At 42.5% G+C, this 19,588-nt stretch overlaps 1 long non-coding RNA gene across 1 annotated transcript; it reads right to left on the bottom strand.

The window, feature by feature from the left end:
- Window positions 1-2,722: 2,722 nt before the first annotated feature.
- LOC115647516 lies at window positions 2,723-15,827 on the bottom strand. The gene is made up of 3 exons (XR_003999340.1): window positions 15,816-15,827; window positions 4,994-4,998; window positions 2,723-2,814 (listed from the first exon to the last, which is right to left on the bottom strand). It is a non-coding gene; the product is annotated as an uncharacterized LOC115647516 (long non-coding RNA).
- Between the last annotated feature and the right edge of the window lie 3,761 nt (window positions 15,828-19,588).

Here is a 19,588-nt window from a genome sequence, read left to right as displayed (position 1 = left end):
GGGAAGAGAGGGAGGGTCTTCTACAGGAATGTGGATACTTCCCTGGCCCCTATGCAGCTTGCCTGTGTGCAGCCATGGTCCCCCCACCCCTCGCTGCACAGTGGATCGGACGAGTTAGCCTGACCGGGACAGGGACCACGGTGGCTCTCCCGTTCAACTTGAGAAAGCAAATTGCAAACGCTCTTGCAGCAACATTTCAAGAGATTACCGAGGCAGATTACAGAGACGTGATAGAGAAAATCAATGGGCTATTCCACGTTTAGGCATGCATGCAGGCAGCCATAACCAAAACCCTCCTCTCCCAAAACATAAAAATCTACTTACCCTGAGCACGATCCTCAGCTTCTTCCTCACCATCAACTTCCAGCTGCTGCGACTGGCTAGCCTTTTCCTGGCTTGAGAAGAGGTCCTGGCTGCATGTGTACTGGGACTCCGGGGTGTCTCCCTCCACGCCAGTAGCCTCACTGTCGCAGTCCTCTACAACCTCCCCCACTTCTCCCTGCTCTGAACTCTCCATCGTGCTCCTAGGATTGGCAGTGGGGTCACACCCAAGTATGGGATCCAGCTCCTGGTAAAAATGGCAGGTCGTGGGGGCAGCTCCTGAGCGGCGATTTCCCCCACGAGCTTTGCAGTAAGCACTCCTCAGCTCTTTTATTTTGACCCTGCACTGCAACGCGTCCCGTTCATGACCCCTTCTCATCAAGGACTGCGATATCTGACCATAGGTATCATAATTTCTCCTTCTGGAGCGCAGCTGTGCTTGCACAGCCTCCTCTCCCCAAACACTAATGAGGTCCTGCAGCTCTGCATTGGTCCATGCTGGGGCTCGTTTGGTGCGTGGAGGCATGGTCGCTGAGTGATTAATTGCACTCCACACCTGGCTGAGCAAACAGGAAGGGGATTTTTAAAATTCCCGGGGCATTTAAAGGAGGGGTCAGGTGAGCCCAGGACAGTGGAGTTTGCATGATTACCAGAGAGGCTTCTAAGGTATGCTGGGATACCTGCTTATGCCACGGAAGTCAATAAAAATGCTGGTGAGTGTCTACACTTGCTGACCAGCGCTGGTGATCCAGCGCTGGATCCTCTACACCCAAGGCTCGACCGGGTGTACGGCCAGCGCTGCAAACAGGGAGTTGCAGCGCTGGCCGTGCTGTGCAAGTGTGTACACATCCTAAGTTGCAGCGCTGTAACCCCCTCACCAGCGCTGCAACTCTGTAGTGTAGACAAGGCCATATTTATTATCCACTATGCTGCACTTCTTTTTACAAGCTGAGTATCACCACTAAATTCTGTTTTATCTATGTTCTTAATCTGATTGATTGATTGCCTTGTGAGGTATCATTCGACTTGATCTGCTAAACATTAGTATTTCAGTGGATTGTATGTGCTTCACATCCAATGTGAAGTTAGGAAAACTTGCTATGTGTGAGTTACTAAAGTATGACTTAAGGCTGGAAACACCCCAAGCCAGCCTTTCAGGTACAACAGTGGAGTAGCCAGATAGTGTTAATTGCTGTCATCAACACCCATCAAGGGAAGAATCCACTAACATAGAAACTCTGTATAAGGAAGCCTCCTCAGAGGGAGCATAGAGACAATGGGGACTTTTGGCCAATGGGAATATATCCCTCACATGCATAGACTTTCCAGCAAGCTGGAAGAAACTATAGAAGATAGGATTTGACATCATGACTTGTCTTCATTCCCCCACAAGTCAGCACCTGAAAGAACCTCTGGAAGAAAAATGACTTTGAACAGAGAGGGGAAACCAGGCTGCAAAGCAGATGCAGCCTGTGGTTTTGTCTTCACTGGCAAGTTACTGTGCAGTAAAGCAGCTTTCTGTGGTGTAACTCCTGAGGTGAACACACTGCCAAGCCACTTAGTGCACAGAAACTCCTCAGTTGTAGCACTGCAAAAAAAAAACACCTCAACAAGAGTCATAAGCCTTGAAACACAGAGGCTCCAGTGCTGTATTGGCAATGTAAAGACATTACAGCATAGCAAGCAATCAACTGGCCTCTGGAAGTGTCCCATAATCCCTCAAGTGGCCACTCTGCTCACTGTTTTGAATTCAGCTACCCTGGAGACATATGTCCCTCCCCTTTCAAAGCTCCATTTCTGGCAGCCCTTGTGTGCTGTGCTGATCTGCTCCGGGACACATAACTAACCATTAATGTGGAATGTTCGTTCTGTTGAACACAGAGGCAGGTGTGTGTGTGTGTGAGAGAGAGAGACAGATTGCTGTGCAGAGAGCTGGGGAGGAGTCAGGGGCTAATGTTAGGTTTCATTCCCCCCCCTGCCTCAGGACTGGTTGCTTTCTGCTGCTCTCTGAACTTACAAGACAGGCTACTGACACACTCTCTGTCCCTCCAAAACACACAGTCTCTCTTCCCCCTATACACACACACACACACACACACACACACACACACACACACACACACACACACACACACACACACACACACACACACACACACACTGCCAACTCTCCCCCTGCCCCCTTCAGTTGAAAAGCAGCTGGCAATGTAGTAGAATGCCCATGGAACAATGGGATTGGGAAACCTGCATCATGTGATTCTGTGCCTGCCCCATGAGGCATTGCAATCCCTTCCCAAAGCACTCTGTGGCCAGTTGCACAGTGGGATAGCTACCACAGTGCACTGCTCTCTTTGCCATTGCAAGAGCTGCTAATGTGAATGCACTCCAGCGTAACAAGGAGCACAATGTGGACACGCAATAGCGGTTTAATTCCAGCACTTTAATAAAAGTGGTATAATTTGTTGCGCAGAAGCTTGCCAGTGTAGACATACCCTGTGCCTCAAGAATCTATAAGCCTACCTGTATCATCAGTCAGGGTGAGACACTGCTTGATTCATAGCCTATCTAGTATACTAGACTTAGATTGCATTTTTGTTTATATGCTAGGTAATCTGCTTTGATTAGTTTGCTATCACTTATATTCTATCCATCTGTAGTTAATAAATCTATTTTATATTTTTACCTAAAACAGTGTGATGTAAGTGAAGTGATGGGGGGAAATCTCAGCTCAGTTAGCAAAGGCTTTGTGCATATTCTTTTCCACATCAAGGGAGGGGACGGACTGGGGTAATAACATATATGTTGGTCAGTTTTTCTACTAAAGCAGGACGGTACAGCTCTGGGGTCCTAGGCTGGGGGAGCTGGGGATATTTTGGCTGAAGCCTCTCTATTGCTGTTTCATGCAGTGATTGGCAGAGCATTCATGAACACAGCTGGATATGGCCCCTGCTTGTGGATGTTGGTATGAGTGCAAGCGTGGAAGGCTTTGCAGCTTGTCACATCACAGTGCTGAGAGGGAACCCAGAGGGCTCAGCTGCTCCCCAGTTCCATGTTGCACCATTGGGTTGGGGGGGGGACCCATCACAATTTGCTTCTTAGATGTGGCTACTACCTACGGGTAATACCCACAGGAGCAAAGAAAAACATGTGGTATGAAAATTTTACATCACTGGACGGTAAAAAAGATACCTTTAAATAGAGAAATTAGGAAGCTTCTAGATAGAAGGGGCATATGGTTCCACATACCCCCCTCAACACTATTGTTTTTTTTAAACACCCAGATCCCCCGACATGGAGCCCAACAACTTGTGTTTGACTAAAGCATATCTTCCCAGAAATATATGAGATTAGCATAGTTTACTTATGTTCACTGCACATTCCTTGCTTACATAGTTGAATGGAGCACATATTATATACATACATAATTTATGGCTTATTTTCCCCTATATTCTCCATTGAAAACATGCAAAATCAAGCTCAGTCTATGAGAAAAGCAGTAAGCACACACAAATCTCCCTACCCTGATGAGGCCTGCTCTATGTTAGAGTCACTAGCAACAACAATAAAACTAACAGACAAACCCTTGCGTATATATAAGCCAACGTTATACCTCCCTCATCCAGAATGTTATATGAGGTGTGATACATAGGAAAGTACTGAACTTTGAGGCCAGTTTCATGAAATTTTTTTTATCTGCATCAGATTTGAAGGAAACCAAAATATGCTGTTAAAGGTGAAGTATTCTAGCTTGACATCTAGCCCAAATGTCTGTGGTTGGATGCACCAGAACTGTATCTTTTAGAGATCTTGGGTGTTTTAGGGACAATGACACATGCAGTTCAGAGACTTTTCTGCTTAAAGTATTTTTCTCAGTGGGTTATGGCGTTCCATTTCGAAAGGGTTTTAAGAAGTTCAAAACCTGTCTCTTTTGCTTTTAATGCAAGTCCCAAGGTGCAATAATCTCAGAAGTTAGCATTATGAATATACATTCTCTGAGCTGCATCTATTTCATTTGATTCTTTTTAACTGAGGGAATGGAGAAGTCGTAAGATAAATCAGTTTTTTTTTGTTTAGACAAGGATGATTCTTTACAAGCAAGTCTCTTCACGACAGAAAAACAAACAAGATATTATTGTACTGAGGACCTCAGTTTTCTTCCATCTTTCAAGTCAAGCCACCAACTACCTGGCTTATCTTACTTTTCCTTTACAGGCTAGCTCATGGCTAGCTAAAGATACAGTGCAAACAATTAAGGAGAAGGACTTTCTTAGAATGACAACATGCCAAATGATGGGATAGACATTCTGTTTTTCTTGAATATATATTGTGTCATCATTTGGCAAAAGATCCTAGACTGAGGGATGAGTTAAACAGTGAAGCAAATGGACTTTGGACTAGGGATATAAATGTGCAATAAATGATTTTGCCAGAAAAAACTACTACTGCAGATGTGGTTGTATCTTCCTGTTCTGTTGTTTCACTTCTTTGAGGCTACCACAAGAAGTGGAGAGTGTCATTTTAGGTGTGGCTTTCATTCTGTTTGAGAGGGGTAGAGAGATGTGGAAAAGTATAGATGTGGAAAAGTATGTGAAAAAATTTAAGTATGTCATGCAATTTTTGTGTGCGTGGTTTTTTTTTTCTTCTTGGAGTTTCACCATCTGTACTCAATGACCATAGCTTTTCAGCGCACAAATGGTGAAATTATGTGAGGAACCCCCAGAATTGTCACAGATAAAAGTTAGGGTGACAGTCTTCCTTAACAAAAACGTTTACCACTTTCACAGCGAGAACAGATGTTTGCAGCAGAATAACAATGTTAATGCAATAACTGCCTTTTGTTTTTGGAAAGAGCTTGAAGTGAAAGTAAAGAACTTTTCACTTCTCCACAAGTCTTCAGAGATGTCATTTTTAATTGGCGGTGAGGATTTTTCTCACAAAGCCCTTCCCCATAGCACTTACTGTCTTCTCACAAATGGAAGCTGTGTCTCACAAAATATGTAGGGTGAAATCCAAACACTGTTGGAAGTCAATGGAAGTTTTGTTTTTTACTTGAACAGGGCCCTACAATGTCCACAAAAACATGGCTTTCTCTGGTAAAAAGTTCACCACAAAAAATACACGAGTAGTTAAGATTGTAAGAAAGTCGTGAGCTTTTTGGTCAAATTGTTGCGGAAACTGTTTAGTAAAGTTGTGGTTTTGGTGTGGTCAGTTCAAATGTGAGTGGTAGTGTGATCTGGTGCACAGGGTCACACCACTTAAATGTATGGCAAAGTTTCAGTTTCTGCAACCAAATCACAGCCTGCAATTTTCTTGCAGCTTTACACAAAAATTAAACAAAGATTAAACAAAAAATGCATTAACATGCTGGCCTTGCTTTGGTCCTGCCTCTGATGAATATAATTATTTAGAGCCCGGTCCAGTACCACTGTTATTGTTAATAGTAGTCTGCTTCCGTTGTGCCCTGAAAATTAAGATGTGGCAGCATATAGATCTCAGTGAAATCATACACAGTCAGTTCTATGCTAACAGACTCCTATGCTCATGTGACACTCATTACAGGATTGAGACCATGGTCACCACACAACACCATTTCATTTTAAATGATTTAGCTACATATTCTCAGATTATTTTAATTAATTTTGTAATTTAATTTAACCCAGGAGAGCTCAGTTCAGATGCAAATTCCCATATGATCCTGTTATATTTTTTCGACCAGTTTTCCAGGTAGATCAATGAGGAGACTCGAGGAGTATGCTGTACATTTTGGATGCACTGCAGATTTCTAGGATGTATGCTGCAAATTATATCAATCATAGAACACGCATTTTAAAAGCTTAATTATTTTTTGTATCAGGGAATGCACATATAAGAAATAATGTGAACTGGGGAAAGAGATGAAATGCCAAATAATGTCTTTTTTGAAAAATAGTTTGATGGCATGCAAGTGAAGAGGACTCTATTTTATTAATCGAAGATGTGTCAGGAAAGTTGTGAGTTTTTATTTTTGTTTTGTTTTAATAATTGGAGATGCTGTCAAAAATGAATCAGTAACTTAGATTCATGGTAGCAACTCCATTATACCTCCTGGACATGTTTGGGAAATGGGAGTTTGTTAATTATTTTTTAAACAGTGGAAGTTACAGATGGTGCATCTAAAATGCTCATGTCTCCTGAAGTCTGGCACTTCTGGGATACACTGATCATCTTTAATACAGAGGCAGGTGCTAGTGGCTGTGCAATAAACTGTATAATGAAATGTTCAGCAAAACCCCGGTGTTTCAGCTTGAACATCCAGGAGTTGCAATGATCAAGTACAAAATCCCCAGAAAATGTTTTCACCTGTGAATTTGAATGTGGGAAGCATCTGCATTTACAGCACATGGACAAGGAGAGTCAAGGAGTAAACAAAGAAGTTTGCTTGTGAGGTAATTGAGAGTGAGAGGTCAGCTTCTGATAGTCAACATTTTCCTTTCAGAGTTGTTCATTCATAGTCCATTATAATTTCCCCTTCACTCACACACACGGGAAATTATTGCTACAAGATAAACTAACACTCAGAATTTAGAATGAACTATGAATAAACAGTTCTAAAAGGAAAATGTTAACTCATAGAAGCTGACCTCCCACCCTCAATTACCTCACAAGCAAACTTCTTTGCTTATGTATGTATATATATATATAATAGTGGCTTTGATTGGCACTCGTGGGAGCAGCTGGAGGCAAACTGCTGGAGGAATGCTGATACATATGGATTGCATTTGGTGGGGAAGGGGGAATCATACTCAGGCCATGTCTACACTTACCAGGGATTGACACTGGTCAATTTAGCAGGTCTAGTGAAGAAGCCTGAAACATTGACAAAACCCCGGACTCACAGAAAGGAAGAAATCATCCTAGGGGAGGATGCACGTCAGGACTTTTCCAAGATTTGTAACTCCAGAGTGCTCTTAAGAGTGAAGTGAACGTCATTAAGAAATTCCTTTGCTAAGCCTTACTTTGCTGCTATGCTGTTCCCAAAGAGTTTGTCTAGAAGCTCAGAGACCTTACAAAATCAGTGAAGCTCCAGGGGAGCACGTGTAACTGACTGGGAAAGCTCTGGAGGTCGAAGGCACTGGTTTTCAGGGTCTAGGGTGGCTGGATTTGTAGTCTCAAAACCAAGAAAAGGTGTAAAACAAGAGGTTTGAGTCTCAGAATGCACCCTGAAGACTCAGCTAGAAACTAAGTCTCTGCCTGGACTCAGTTGTCTCAGAAGCATGTGGGACCTAGCGATTGTGTGTACTTGCAACAGTCTGGTGACTGTCCACTACCAGGCCAGGTTGTATTGCAGGGGTCAGCAACCTTTCAGAAGCGGTGTGCCGAGTCTTCATTTATTCACTCTAATTTAAGGTTTTGTGTGCTGGTAATACATTTTAATGTTTTTTAGAAGGTCTCTCTCTCTAAGTCTATATATTATATAACTAAACTAGTGTTGTATTGTAAAATAAACAAGGTTTTCAAAATGTTTAAGAAGCTTCATTTAAAATGAAATTAAAATTTTGATCTTATGCTGCCAGCCCGCTCAGCCCGCTGCTGGTCTGGGGTTCTGTTCACCTAGGCCAGCAGCAGGCTGAGCGAGGCCTGCGGCCAGGACCCCGGCTGGCAAGGGTCCATCAGCCAGAACCCTAGACCAGCAGTGGGCTGTGTGGGGCAGTGGCCGGGACCCAGACGGTTGGGGGCAGAGGGCTGGAGTCAGGGCTGGGGGCTGGGTATGTGGGGGGTGTAGGTGTCAGGGCAGAGGGGGGACTGGTATGGGTGGGGGTGCCAGAGTCAGGGCTAGGGTTGTGGGGGGGGTGAAGGAGTCAAGCAGAGGGCTGGGTGTGTATGACGGCTCAGGGCATGGGCCTGCAGGGTGTGCGAGGCTCAGGGCAGAGGGCATGGTGTGTGTGTAGGGGGGGGTCAGGGCTCAGGGGAAAGGGCTGAATGACTGCCCCCCTAAGAACTTCCAACCCCCTTGCTCCTTGTCCCCTGACTACCTCCTCCTGGGACCCCTGCCCCCAACTGCCCCCCAGGACCCCACCCCCTATCTAAGCCTCCCTGTTCCTTGTCCCCAGACAGGAACTACCCCCTACCTGTACCCTGACTGCCTTGACCCTTATCCACACCCCCATCCCCAGACAGACCCCCGGGACTCCCATGCCCCATCCAACCACTCCCTGCCCCGACACAACCCCCAAAACTCCTGACCCATCCAACCCACCCCCACCTGCGCCAACCTCTCTCCACACTCCTGTCTCCTGACAGGACCCCCAGAACTCCCAACTCATACAACCCCCCCAGCTCCTTGTCCCCTGACCACCCCCTCCAGAGAACCCCCACCCTAATTGCCCCCCCAGGACCCTCCTTGCTCCCTGACCCCTATCCACCCCCTGCCCCCTCACAAACCCGGGACTCCAATGCCCCATCCAACCCCTAACCACCCACCCCTGGGATCCCACCCCCCCATCCAACCCACTCTGCCCCCTGTGCCCTGACTTTCCCCACCCCTTAGCCAACCCCCCCAGCCCTTACCATGAGGCTCCACGCACAGCCAGACATGCTGCCTCACTGGAGAGCACAGCCCCGCCCCTCAGCGCGCGGCGGCGGCAGGGCTCCGGTTGAGCAAGGAGCCTCTCTGCCTCCCCGCGGAGCCAAACGCTGCCCTCGGGAGCGCGCAGCCCCGACCCGCAGAGCGCTGCGCGCGGCGGCAGGGCTCCGGGGGAGGGGCCGGTAGCTTGCTGCTCTTGGGGCAGCGCTCCGGCTCGGGAGCGCGGACCCTGCGGCTTGCTGTGCCCAGAGAGGGGCCATTTGCCCACCCCGTGCGCACGGCTGTGCTTCTGCTCCCTGCTCCTGCGGTGGGAGCGGAGGGCAGAGGAGAGCGGGCGAGGCTGGGAAGGATTTTTAATAGCATGCTGGAGTTCTGGCAGGCTCCAGCGTGCCTTTAAAAATTGGCTCGCATGCCGTCTTTGGCATGCGTGCCATAGGTTGCCGATCCCTGTTGTTTTGCATTCTACTCACAATAGTGTAGGGACTTCTCTCTGTCTTCTCCTAGGCGGAAAGGAGAAGGAACGACTATGAATTTGTCCTTCTGTTTTTCCCTGCAATGGCTGATGACATCAGTAGATTGACTTTAGTGGGAGCAGGGTTGGGCTGCAGCTCAGCATTCTGCTTCAGTATTAGCAACACTATTATTGTGTGCAGTGTTGTTGCATAATATAGCTGTGTTGGCCCCAGGGTATTAGAGGGACAAGGTGGGTGAGATAATAGCTTTCATTTGACCAACTTCTGCCCCTGAGAGAGACAAGCTTTCAAACTTACACACAGCTCTTCTGTGTAAGCTCAAAAACTTGTCCCTCTCACCAACAGAAGATGGTCCAATAAAAAATATTACCTCAGCCACTTTGTCTTACCAACACTATCTATGGTTAAGTGACAAACATAGATTTCTTGAACACAGATCTTGGCAGGAAAAACAATTTTTCAGTTCACTTTTAATTATAGAACTGAAACAGAAAAACTTCAATTAAGTATTCAGTTTGATTTGGCTCTATACAATAGAAATGGTCTTTCTGGTTGGATGGCCATTATTACAGATGAATAAAACAGCTAAAGTAAATGAAGTATGTCTAATCAGTGAAATGAATCCATCACAGTTTCAGAAGAGTTTGATTTCATTAAATAAATTGTTCTTTCTAGGCGAGCACAAGTAGTATCACTCTCAAGAGTTCCCCGTATTTGACATAAGCCAAATGCCATCAATTTTTATGTTAATAACTATAATTGCTTTTGGCTAGAATGGGACACACACTAGTCCCTTATGAATATTCTCTGACATTGCTTGCTGCTACTAGTGTTCACACACAAATGAATTCTTTTATAACCCTCTCCCCTTATGGTTGTGTGATACTTAAGCCTGTTCTCTGTTAAATCATGCAGAGAGTGGGCAGAAGCAACAATTCTATGGTCAGATTATGTGCTTAGAAAGCAATTGGAGATTGCTGGACAATGGCTCTTGAAGTCATCATTCGATAGAAGATTCAGATGTACAGCTCAGAGACAAGTTGAATAATGCTGGCTCTGGATGTTTTTGGAAGCTATGTAGTCTGTAAGAAATCATTTGGGGCGCAGGTTATGTCAGGGGTTGATTTGTATTATTGTGCTGCAGTAGCACTAGGAGACCCTGTCAGGGACCAGGCCTCCATTGTGCTAGGTGCTGTACAAACAACAAAAAGACAATAACTGCTCAAAGAGCTTATAATCTAGCAGTAAGACAAGTGATAACAGATAGATACAGATAGATGGGAGAGCACAAGGAAACAATGAGACAGTGTTGGCATGCATTTGCATTTGTCTAGCTCAAGGGTTCTCAAACTGGGGGTCAGGACCCCTCAGGGGGTCACAAGGTTATTACATGGGGGGTAAGCCTCCACCCCAAACCCTGCTTTGCATCCAGCATTAAAATGGTGTTAAATATATTAAAAAGTGTATTTAAATTATAAGGGGAGTCACACTCAGAGGTTTGCTGTGTGAAAGAGGTCACCAGTACAAAAGTTTGAGAACCACGGATCTAACTCATAGTTTAGTGCTTTGAGAAGGACATGTTTACAGATGAGTTATAAACTATTCTAAAAGAATTCAAACAATCTACCTCCTATCTGGACTCTTCATGAGAAAAACTCTTGTTATGAAAGTATTAGTACAGTTATATTGCCTCACATGATAGAGGTAAACCCATGTAATAAACACCAGGTTTGTATAAAAAGACACGTAGGTTTTGATTCACCACTACAATTAATGAATATCCAAGCCTCATTAAGCAGGTATTTGAGTAATGCAGTTATTTATCAGTAGTTTTAAAAATAATATTAATGTTGCAAAGTGAAGTGCTCAAAAATTAAGAAAGGTCAAAATTAAAGTTGCCCATGCAATCTTTATTAAATTCCCTTGTGCATATGCATTATTAGTGAGTCTTGTCCAACATTAGTGATGAAGTCTGTGGCCCACCAAGCTACAGATTTAACACTTTCAGGTTTCAGTCCACTGTTTCAAATACAAGATAACATCTTTGCCATGTTTATAAACCTCTGCCTTATTTACTATCCCTACTATTCACTGACAGAGGCAAGGGTCTTGAAGAACATATGGTATGGTAATCATATAATTAAAGCACATATTGTGACGCATATATTCAAGGAAGCTGCTGTAAAGATTGGAGGAACTCTGAGTAGTGATATTTTTTAACTTGACTTTGCACCCAATATTGTATTAAGGGCATTTCAGTAATAAATAATAATAAAAAAGCAATTCAGTGCAATTTCAGTGACTGTCATAACAAAGTCATCATTTACCAGGAAACAACTAAATATTGACAAATTTTATAATGGCTTGTATACAAATGCAAGAACTCTAAGTACTAACACGGGTGAATTTGAGTGTCTGATATTAAATGAGGAGACTGATACAATAGGCATCACAGAGACTTGGTGGAATTAAGATAAGCAATGGCACATGGTGATACCAGGGTACAAAACATATAGGAATAACTGGTGAGGTGTATGCAGTGGGGAGGGGTGAGAGAAAGTATAGAGAGAAATATAGTACAAATTGTAAATGAATCAAACAGTACCATAGAATCTCTATGGATAGAAATTCAAATATAGCATCAGGAATATATTGTCGATCATATGACCAGAATGAGGATGATGATTGTAAAATGCTCAGGGAGATTAGAGAGGTTACAAAAACAAAAAAAACAATAATAATGGGGGATTTCAACTATCCCCATATTGGGATCATGTCACCTCAAAATGGGATGCAGCAATAAAATTTCTAGACACCATAAATGACTGCATCTTGAAGCAGCTTGTCCTGAAACCCACAAGAGGAGAGGCAATTCTTGATTTAGTCCTAAGTGAACCACAGGATCTGGCCAAGAAGTGAATATAGCTGTACTGCTTGGTAATAGTGACCATAATATAATTAAATGTAACATCCCTGTGGCAGGGAAAATGCCACAGCAGCCCAACACTGCAGCATTTAATTTCAGAAAGGGAGACTATACAAAAATGAGGAAGTGAGTTAAATGGAAATTAAAAGGCACAGTGCCAAAAGTGAAATCCCTGCAACCTGCATGGAAACTTTTTAAAGATACCATAATAGAGGTTCAACTTAAATGTATACCCCAAATTAAAAAAAACATAGTAAGAGAACCAAAGAAATGTCACCATGGCTAAACAACAAAGTAGGAGAAGCAGTGAGAGTAAAATGGCATAGTTTAAAAAATGGAAGTTAAATCCTAGTGAGGAAAATAGAAAGGAGCATAAACTCTGGCAAATAAAGTGTAAACATATAAATTAGGAAGGCCAAAAAAGAATTTGAAGAACAGCTAGCCAAAGACTCAAAAAATGGCAATTTTTTTTTAAAGTACATCAGAAGCAGGAAGCCTGCTAAACAACCGGTGGGAACACTAGACGATCAAGCTGCTAAAGGAGCACTAAAGGATGATGAGGCCATAGTGAGGAAATGAAATGAATTCTTTGCATCAGTCTTCATGGCTGAGGATGGGAGGGAGATTCCCAAACTTGAGCCATTCTTTTTAGGTGACAAATCTGAGGAACTGTCCCATATTGAGGTGTCATTAGAGGAGGTTTTGGACCAAATTGATAAACTAAACTATAATAAGTCACCAGGACCAGATGGTATTCACCCAAGAGTTCTGAAGGAACTCATATATGAAATTGCATAACTACTAACTGCCATCGGTAACCTATCATTTAAATCAGCTTCTGTACCAGATGACTGGAGGATAGCTAATGTGACGCCAATTTTTAAAAAGGGCTCCAGAGTTGATCCCGGCAGTTACAGGCTGGTAAAGCCTGACTTCAGTACTGGGCAAACTGATTGAAACTATATTAAAAAACAAAATTGTCAGACATATAGAGGAACATAATTTGTTGAGGAAGAGTCAACATGATTTTTGTAAGGGGAAATCATGCCTCACCAATCTACTAGAATTCTTTGAGGGGGTCCACAAGCATGTGGACAAGGAAGATCCAGTGGATATAGTGTATTTAGATTTTCAGAAAGCCTTTAACAAGGTCGCTCACGAAAGCCTCTTCAGCAAAGTAAGCTATCATGGGATAACAGGGAAGGTCCTCTTATGGATTGGTAACTGGTTAAAAGATAGGAAACAAAGGGTAGGAAAAATGGTCAGTTTTCAGAATGGAGAGAGGTAAATAGTGGTGCCTCCCAGGGGTCTGTACTGGGCCCATAAATGATCTGGAAAAAAGGGTAAACAGTGAAGTGGCAAAATTTGCAGATGACACAAAACTACTCAACTTAGTTAAGTCCCAGACAGACTGTGAAGAGCTACAAAAGGATCTCTCAAAACTGGGTGACTGGGCAACAAAATGGCAGATGAAATTCAGTGTTGATAAATGCAAACCAATGGAATCAAATGAAATATTGGAATACATAGTCCCAACTATACATGTAAAATGATGGGGTGTTAGCCGTTACCACTCAAGAAAGCGATCTTGCAGTCATTGTGGATAGTTCTCTGAAAACATTCACTCTATATGCAGCGGCAGTCCAAAAAGCAAACAGAATTTTGGGAATCATTAAGAAAGGGACAGATAATAAGACAAAAATATCATATTGGTTCTATATAAATCCATGGTACGCCCACATCATGAATACTGCATGCCAATGTGTTCACCCCATTTCTAAAAAGATATATTGGATTTGGAAAAGGTATGAAAAAGGACAACAAAAATGATTAGGGATATGGAACAGCTGCCATATGAGGCTAGATTAATAAAACTGGGACTTTTCAGCTTGGAAAAGAGATGACTAAGGGGGGATATGACAGAGGTCTATACAATCATGACTGGTGTGGAGAAAATAAATAAGGAAGTGTTATTTACTCCTTCTCATAACACAAGAACTGGGGGTCACCAAATGAAATTAATAAGCTGCAGATTTAAAACAAACAAAAGGAAGTATTTTTTCACACAATACACAGTCAACCTGTGGAATGCTTTGCCAGAGAATGTTGTGAAGACCAAGACTATAACAAGTGTTAAAAAAGAACAAGATAAATTCATGGAGGATAGGTCCATCAATGGCTATGAGCTAGGATGGATATGGATGGTGTTCCTAGCCTCTGTTTTCCATAAGCTGGGAGTGGGCAACAGGATGGATCACTTAATGATTACCTGTTCTGTTCATTCACTCTGGGGCACCTGGTATTGGCCTCTGTCGGAAGACAGGACATTGGGCTAGGTGGACCTTTGGTGTGATTCAGTATGGCCATTTTTATATTCTTATGTTCTAGGAGACCTGAGTTCACCTCCTATCTTTATTACTGGTTAACTGTGTGACACTGGGCAAATCACTTCCCACTCTGTGCCTCAGTTTCCCCACCCACAAAATGGAGGTATAATGCTACTAGTCTCCCTTATATAGAGCTTTGAGATTTACAGATGAAAAATTCTATTTAAGAGCTAGTTGTTATTATTATCAAGAATAGGCAAAGCATGGCATGACAAGGGAGAAATGCTATCAGACAGAAAGTTGAGAATTGGGTGGGAGATTTACATAATGAAATATTATGAGGTGACTACCTTACACATCCAGCTATATATTTTTTCGTGGTGAGTCAGCATGGTATTTGTGGGTATGCAACGTTTTAAACTTATGCTTTTTTAAGGTAAGACACCTTAAAGGAACACAATGAGAATAGGAAGATGTAGGAAACTGCTTGCCATAACTCAGTGTTAAACAAGGCTATGGCTTTTTCAGGTCAAAGATTTTTGCCTGGTTTTAAAAAAATGTAAAACTGGGTTTTATACTGGCATTCATATTTTCCTTATTAGCATAAGCTGGGCCAACAACTTTTAGTTTTAAAATATCCTTCCCATAACTAACAACAAAACCACATGTTTGCTTTAGGGCCACTGTTACAGACCAAATTACTGGTGTAGCTTTGAAGACTAAAAACATGGAAATTTTATTTTAGGGCCAGCCTGATTGTGGGTTTATACTCTGTAGTGCCACGCCGAAGACCTGGGGTTGATTCCAGGTACTACTCCCTGGACTGGCCAAAGCTGGAAGTGCTTCTGAGACAGTGTGCTTAGGTCTTATAGGGAGCTAGAGATTCATTTCTGACTCTCAGGAATTCCTCTGATTTGCAGCATTCAACAGTGGGCTATGAAAGGAGCTCAGCCAATCCTTCTTAGCCAGGCAAAGGTTCCTAGAAAGGTCTTGTTCCTGCAAATCCTCACTCAGGGTATAGCTGTGGCATGCATCCCAACTGAACCCATGTGTAGCTGCAGGTAGGGTGGTGGAAGAATGCTTCCATTGATATAGCTACCACTGCTCAGGAAGATGGTGTTCCTACAGCAATGGACAAGCCCTTCTGTCACTGTAGGCTGCATCTACACTACGGGGCTATGCTGGCTTAGCTATGACCCTGTAACTTTGGCACTATAGTCCCCATAGTGTAGACTCGGGCTTAAGTTCATGTGTGATCCTCAGCAGGCAAATGAGTGCTTAAAAAAAAGCTGAGGTGTGGAGCACTGTGAATATAAGCACAAGATAAAGCATTCTGATGTGTAAACCCCTCAGGCCTTATTCCTACTGGTGGGCAGAAGTAACTTGGTAGCTCTATAGCAGTCCTCTGATTCATGCAGGACCTGGTCCCCCTGAACTTCCTCTCCTGCTCTTCACTTTTACCTTTGCTTACTGGTGCAATAGGCCAGACCTGTGCTGTGTCTGACCAAGCCTTGAGGATGAGATATAACGTAGGACAAAAAGGTGAGGGGTATATGATGCCATTCTTTCTCAATATTCATCTTCAAAATAATTCCAGACTTGAAATTGTTCATAATCACCCAACTTCTGTATTTCATTTTCATTCACATCACATCTTGTTTTACAATACTGATATCATACATAACTGCTCTGGTCAGTATTATATAATACCCTGTCTGCGGGAAAGGCTCAGTCATTCAAGGTGCAGAGCACTTTGGTGCCATTGAGCAAAAGTACATGAGCATGTGCTTAAAATTAAGTACTAGGTCAGAGCTAGAATGCTCAACATTCTGTAGAACTGCATTCTAGCATGTTAACATATTAGCTCCAGCAATGGTGTGTAGATGACATCCCTGAGGGAAACTTTCTCTAATTTCTTTTCCTGTTTCTAACATTATGTTGATTCCCCCCATGAGTCTTTTCTATGCTTTCTGCTTGCCATTTAATGGCTAGTAATCATTACATGATATTTGTCTGTAATGTTGCTATTGGCGCATTGTATTCTTTGGCCATCTGAGCATGAAGTTCCTCCCCTTTTACATCCAGTCCAGTGAAGCTGGTCATTCACCCTGAAGAACTTCACTTGACACCCTGCTTTTTTGGAAACCAACAAATCAATCGTTCCTACTAATGTAATCATTTTGTTTAAACTAGTTGCTGACATCCCTAACCAAGGAGAGCAGGAGAGTGATCTCTCTCCTTGGCTCAGTGGAGATGAGATGATGTCCAACACTGTATGTGATTTCCAGAGCCACTGAACACCCACTGAAAGTGCCTAAATGTGGTTTTTTTTCCAGCACCTAAGTTTGAAAATGTTGGTCCTAGCAAATGATCATTCTCCTCTAGACCAAATGAACCTAATTCCTACTGCACAGGACCTATGCCATTTTACAGAGCAGGAGACATGATTCCTGAACCCACACACTCAAGAAACACAAGAGTCAAGCTACTGGGCCTAGCTCCTGTCATCAAAGTGTGTTTTTATATACTATTCTCTCTCCCAATCCAGGCTTCTACTACTTTGTATGAAAATCAACCAGCACTTGACTGCAGACAAGAAAGCAAATTGCTTGTTTTATTTTGTGGAATATCACAGCATAGGCCAATACATAAATAAAGGAATCAGAATTAGACAAAGTGTTTGTGTTACATTAACTTCAATGTTAATTTTTATATTCCCCAATCTGAAGTCAGTATATTCAAACAAAACAAAATAGAAATACCATACCAAACTTGCCATCTTAATCAATCTTTTTTCCCCCTGAAATGCTCAGTGTTAAGACTGATCAAAGGAACATTTCAGGGCTGAGACATAGGAAGAATGAACAAAGCAAAAAGATCAGCCTCAGGACCTTCAGTCTTTTCATCCTCTTTTTATATTCTTTATATTCTTTCATATTTATATTCAATTAATATCCTTTTTAATTCTTTGCATTAATCCAAACCTTGACTATGTTATCTGCCTGTTCCTCTTCTTAGCAATGAATTATGTATAAAATTTCAGTAGGTACAGTGGACCTAATTAAACTAATAATACTAGCCTCAGGAATACAGGCTACCATAAATACAATATGTCTTGAATAGATATGTAATATATTAAATGCGAGAAGAATCTAAATCAAGACCCCTTCTGATCCAAACATCCTCTGAATTTTGGAGGAAGCTCAGATCAGGATCCAGATCTGAAGTTTGCAGTTGGCCCCTATATCTATAATGGATCACAAAACAAACCTGGCTCAAACCTCTCTAAACTCTGAGTCTTTGATCCAGCAAAGCATGAAAAGTATATACTTAACTTTAACTCTGTGATTATTCCTAACGATCCCAGCTTTGCTAGATCAGGGCCTGAATGTGAAACCCAACTCAGTGGTTCGGGTCCAACCCTATTTTCAATTAAGAGGTTGCAATGTCATTGCCTCCTTTTGTTCCTAGATGGTATTTCAGAGCCCCCACCCCTTATCTAGCATATACTTGTTAGCTGCATGTACCATCCTAACGATATAACCTGGAGGCAACAGTTAAATGCCATGAGAGGCAGTTCAAGCATCTGCCCGACTATTAGGTATATGGACAGGTTGAATTATCTGGGAGAAGTCTGCATGGAAAGACTAAAAAAATTGCATGAAATAAAATGTCTCAGCATTTATTTACTTTCATAAAGCTCAGACCTTCCATATGAAACACTCTCTGCCTCTCTCTCATTGATCCCAGCTACGTGGATTGTGCTCAGTTACATGTATTCTGTTCTCCTTGAGTAGGTAACAGCTTCTTTGATTTGGCAAAACTTATTTCCCAAATATTTTTGCATTGGTGTGAGATCACTGGAGCCAAGACCTTTCAGTGCAGACTGAGAATCCTGGTTCCCTGGCTGCTTTGGAAGCCCCTAGCAAGTCTCCCACCCAGAACAATTTGCTGAAAGTTGCTGAGCCAGCTTCTCACAGTGCTGCTGGCTTTCTGCCACCAGAACTGCAAGATTGTGTGCTTGATTCCAAGACCTTTGAAGTTAATGGAAAATCACCCATTGCACACTGGATTATATCGGATTTGAATGGTTCTATTCAAAAATAATAACTTATTTTTTAAAGTACCTCTTTGACTAAAAGCGATCCACAGCCCTGACCATTGGTGAAAAAAATTGTGTCCAATCCTGGTCTCATTGAAGTCAAGGACAAAGCTCTTCTGGTGCAAATCCATGGTGTATAGATGACAGTGGTGCAAGACTGGGTCCATTATGAAGACAACCTGATCCTGTAAACCAGAACCTTTGGATAAATTAAAATCCATCTGAAAATCTCAAGTTGAAAACAAATTGAACCTCCCCACCCCCAGCTTCTAAAAAATAGGTTATTTTAAATTTCTTCCATTGCTTTTTTTTTTTTTTAATTTTCATGTGTCTCTGCAATTCTGGGTTCCTGCTGGGCATAGAAACAGCAAGCACTTGAAATCTGGCAAGAGAAACTGATTCTATGAATCTTCCAGACCAATACTGCAGATCCAAGAAAAATGGATTCCTATTCAAACCTCTGAGTGCATATCTGAACCAAATTGTTAGAGGCTCACCCATTGCTTTAAAAGTATTAGGTTTCCCTTCTCCCTCTCTAGCTCTTTAATGAAGGGTTGAAAATTGTATGTGTGTTTTAAATTAATAATTTGCCCTTTGTTCCCAAGTCAGATAATGAACACATCCTTTCTTATTTGTTTCCTCTTTTCTTTGCATTCTGTTTCACTGATTATAACAACAACAAAAGACCAAATTCCTCCTTTGACACTAGTGTATTACCAGCTAATTCTAAACACTGAAAACCTCTCCAATCCTCTCTGCTTCATTTAGAGTTATATTAGGAATGAATTGGACCCAGTCCAGCAGGACTATCTGAAAAGGGAAAAATCAAGCTCCCAGGGATTCTTTCCATGGATTTTCATGGGAACTGAATGTGGT

Source organism: Gopherus evgoodei, chromosome 3 (genome assembly GCF_007399415.2).
Source record: "Gopherus evgoodei ecotype Sinaloan lineage chromosome 3, rGopEvg1_v1.p, whole genome shotgun sequence".
In the NCBI taxonomy this organism is placed as follows: Eukaryota; Metazoa; Chordata; order Testudines; family Testudinidae; genus Gopherus; species Gopherus evgoodei.
This window is presented reverse-complemented; position numbering and strand designations above follow the sequence as displayed.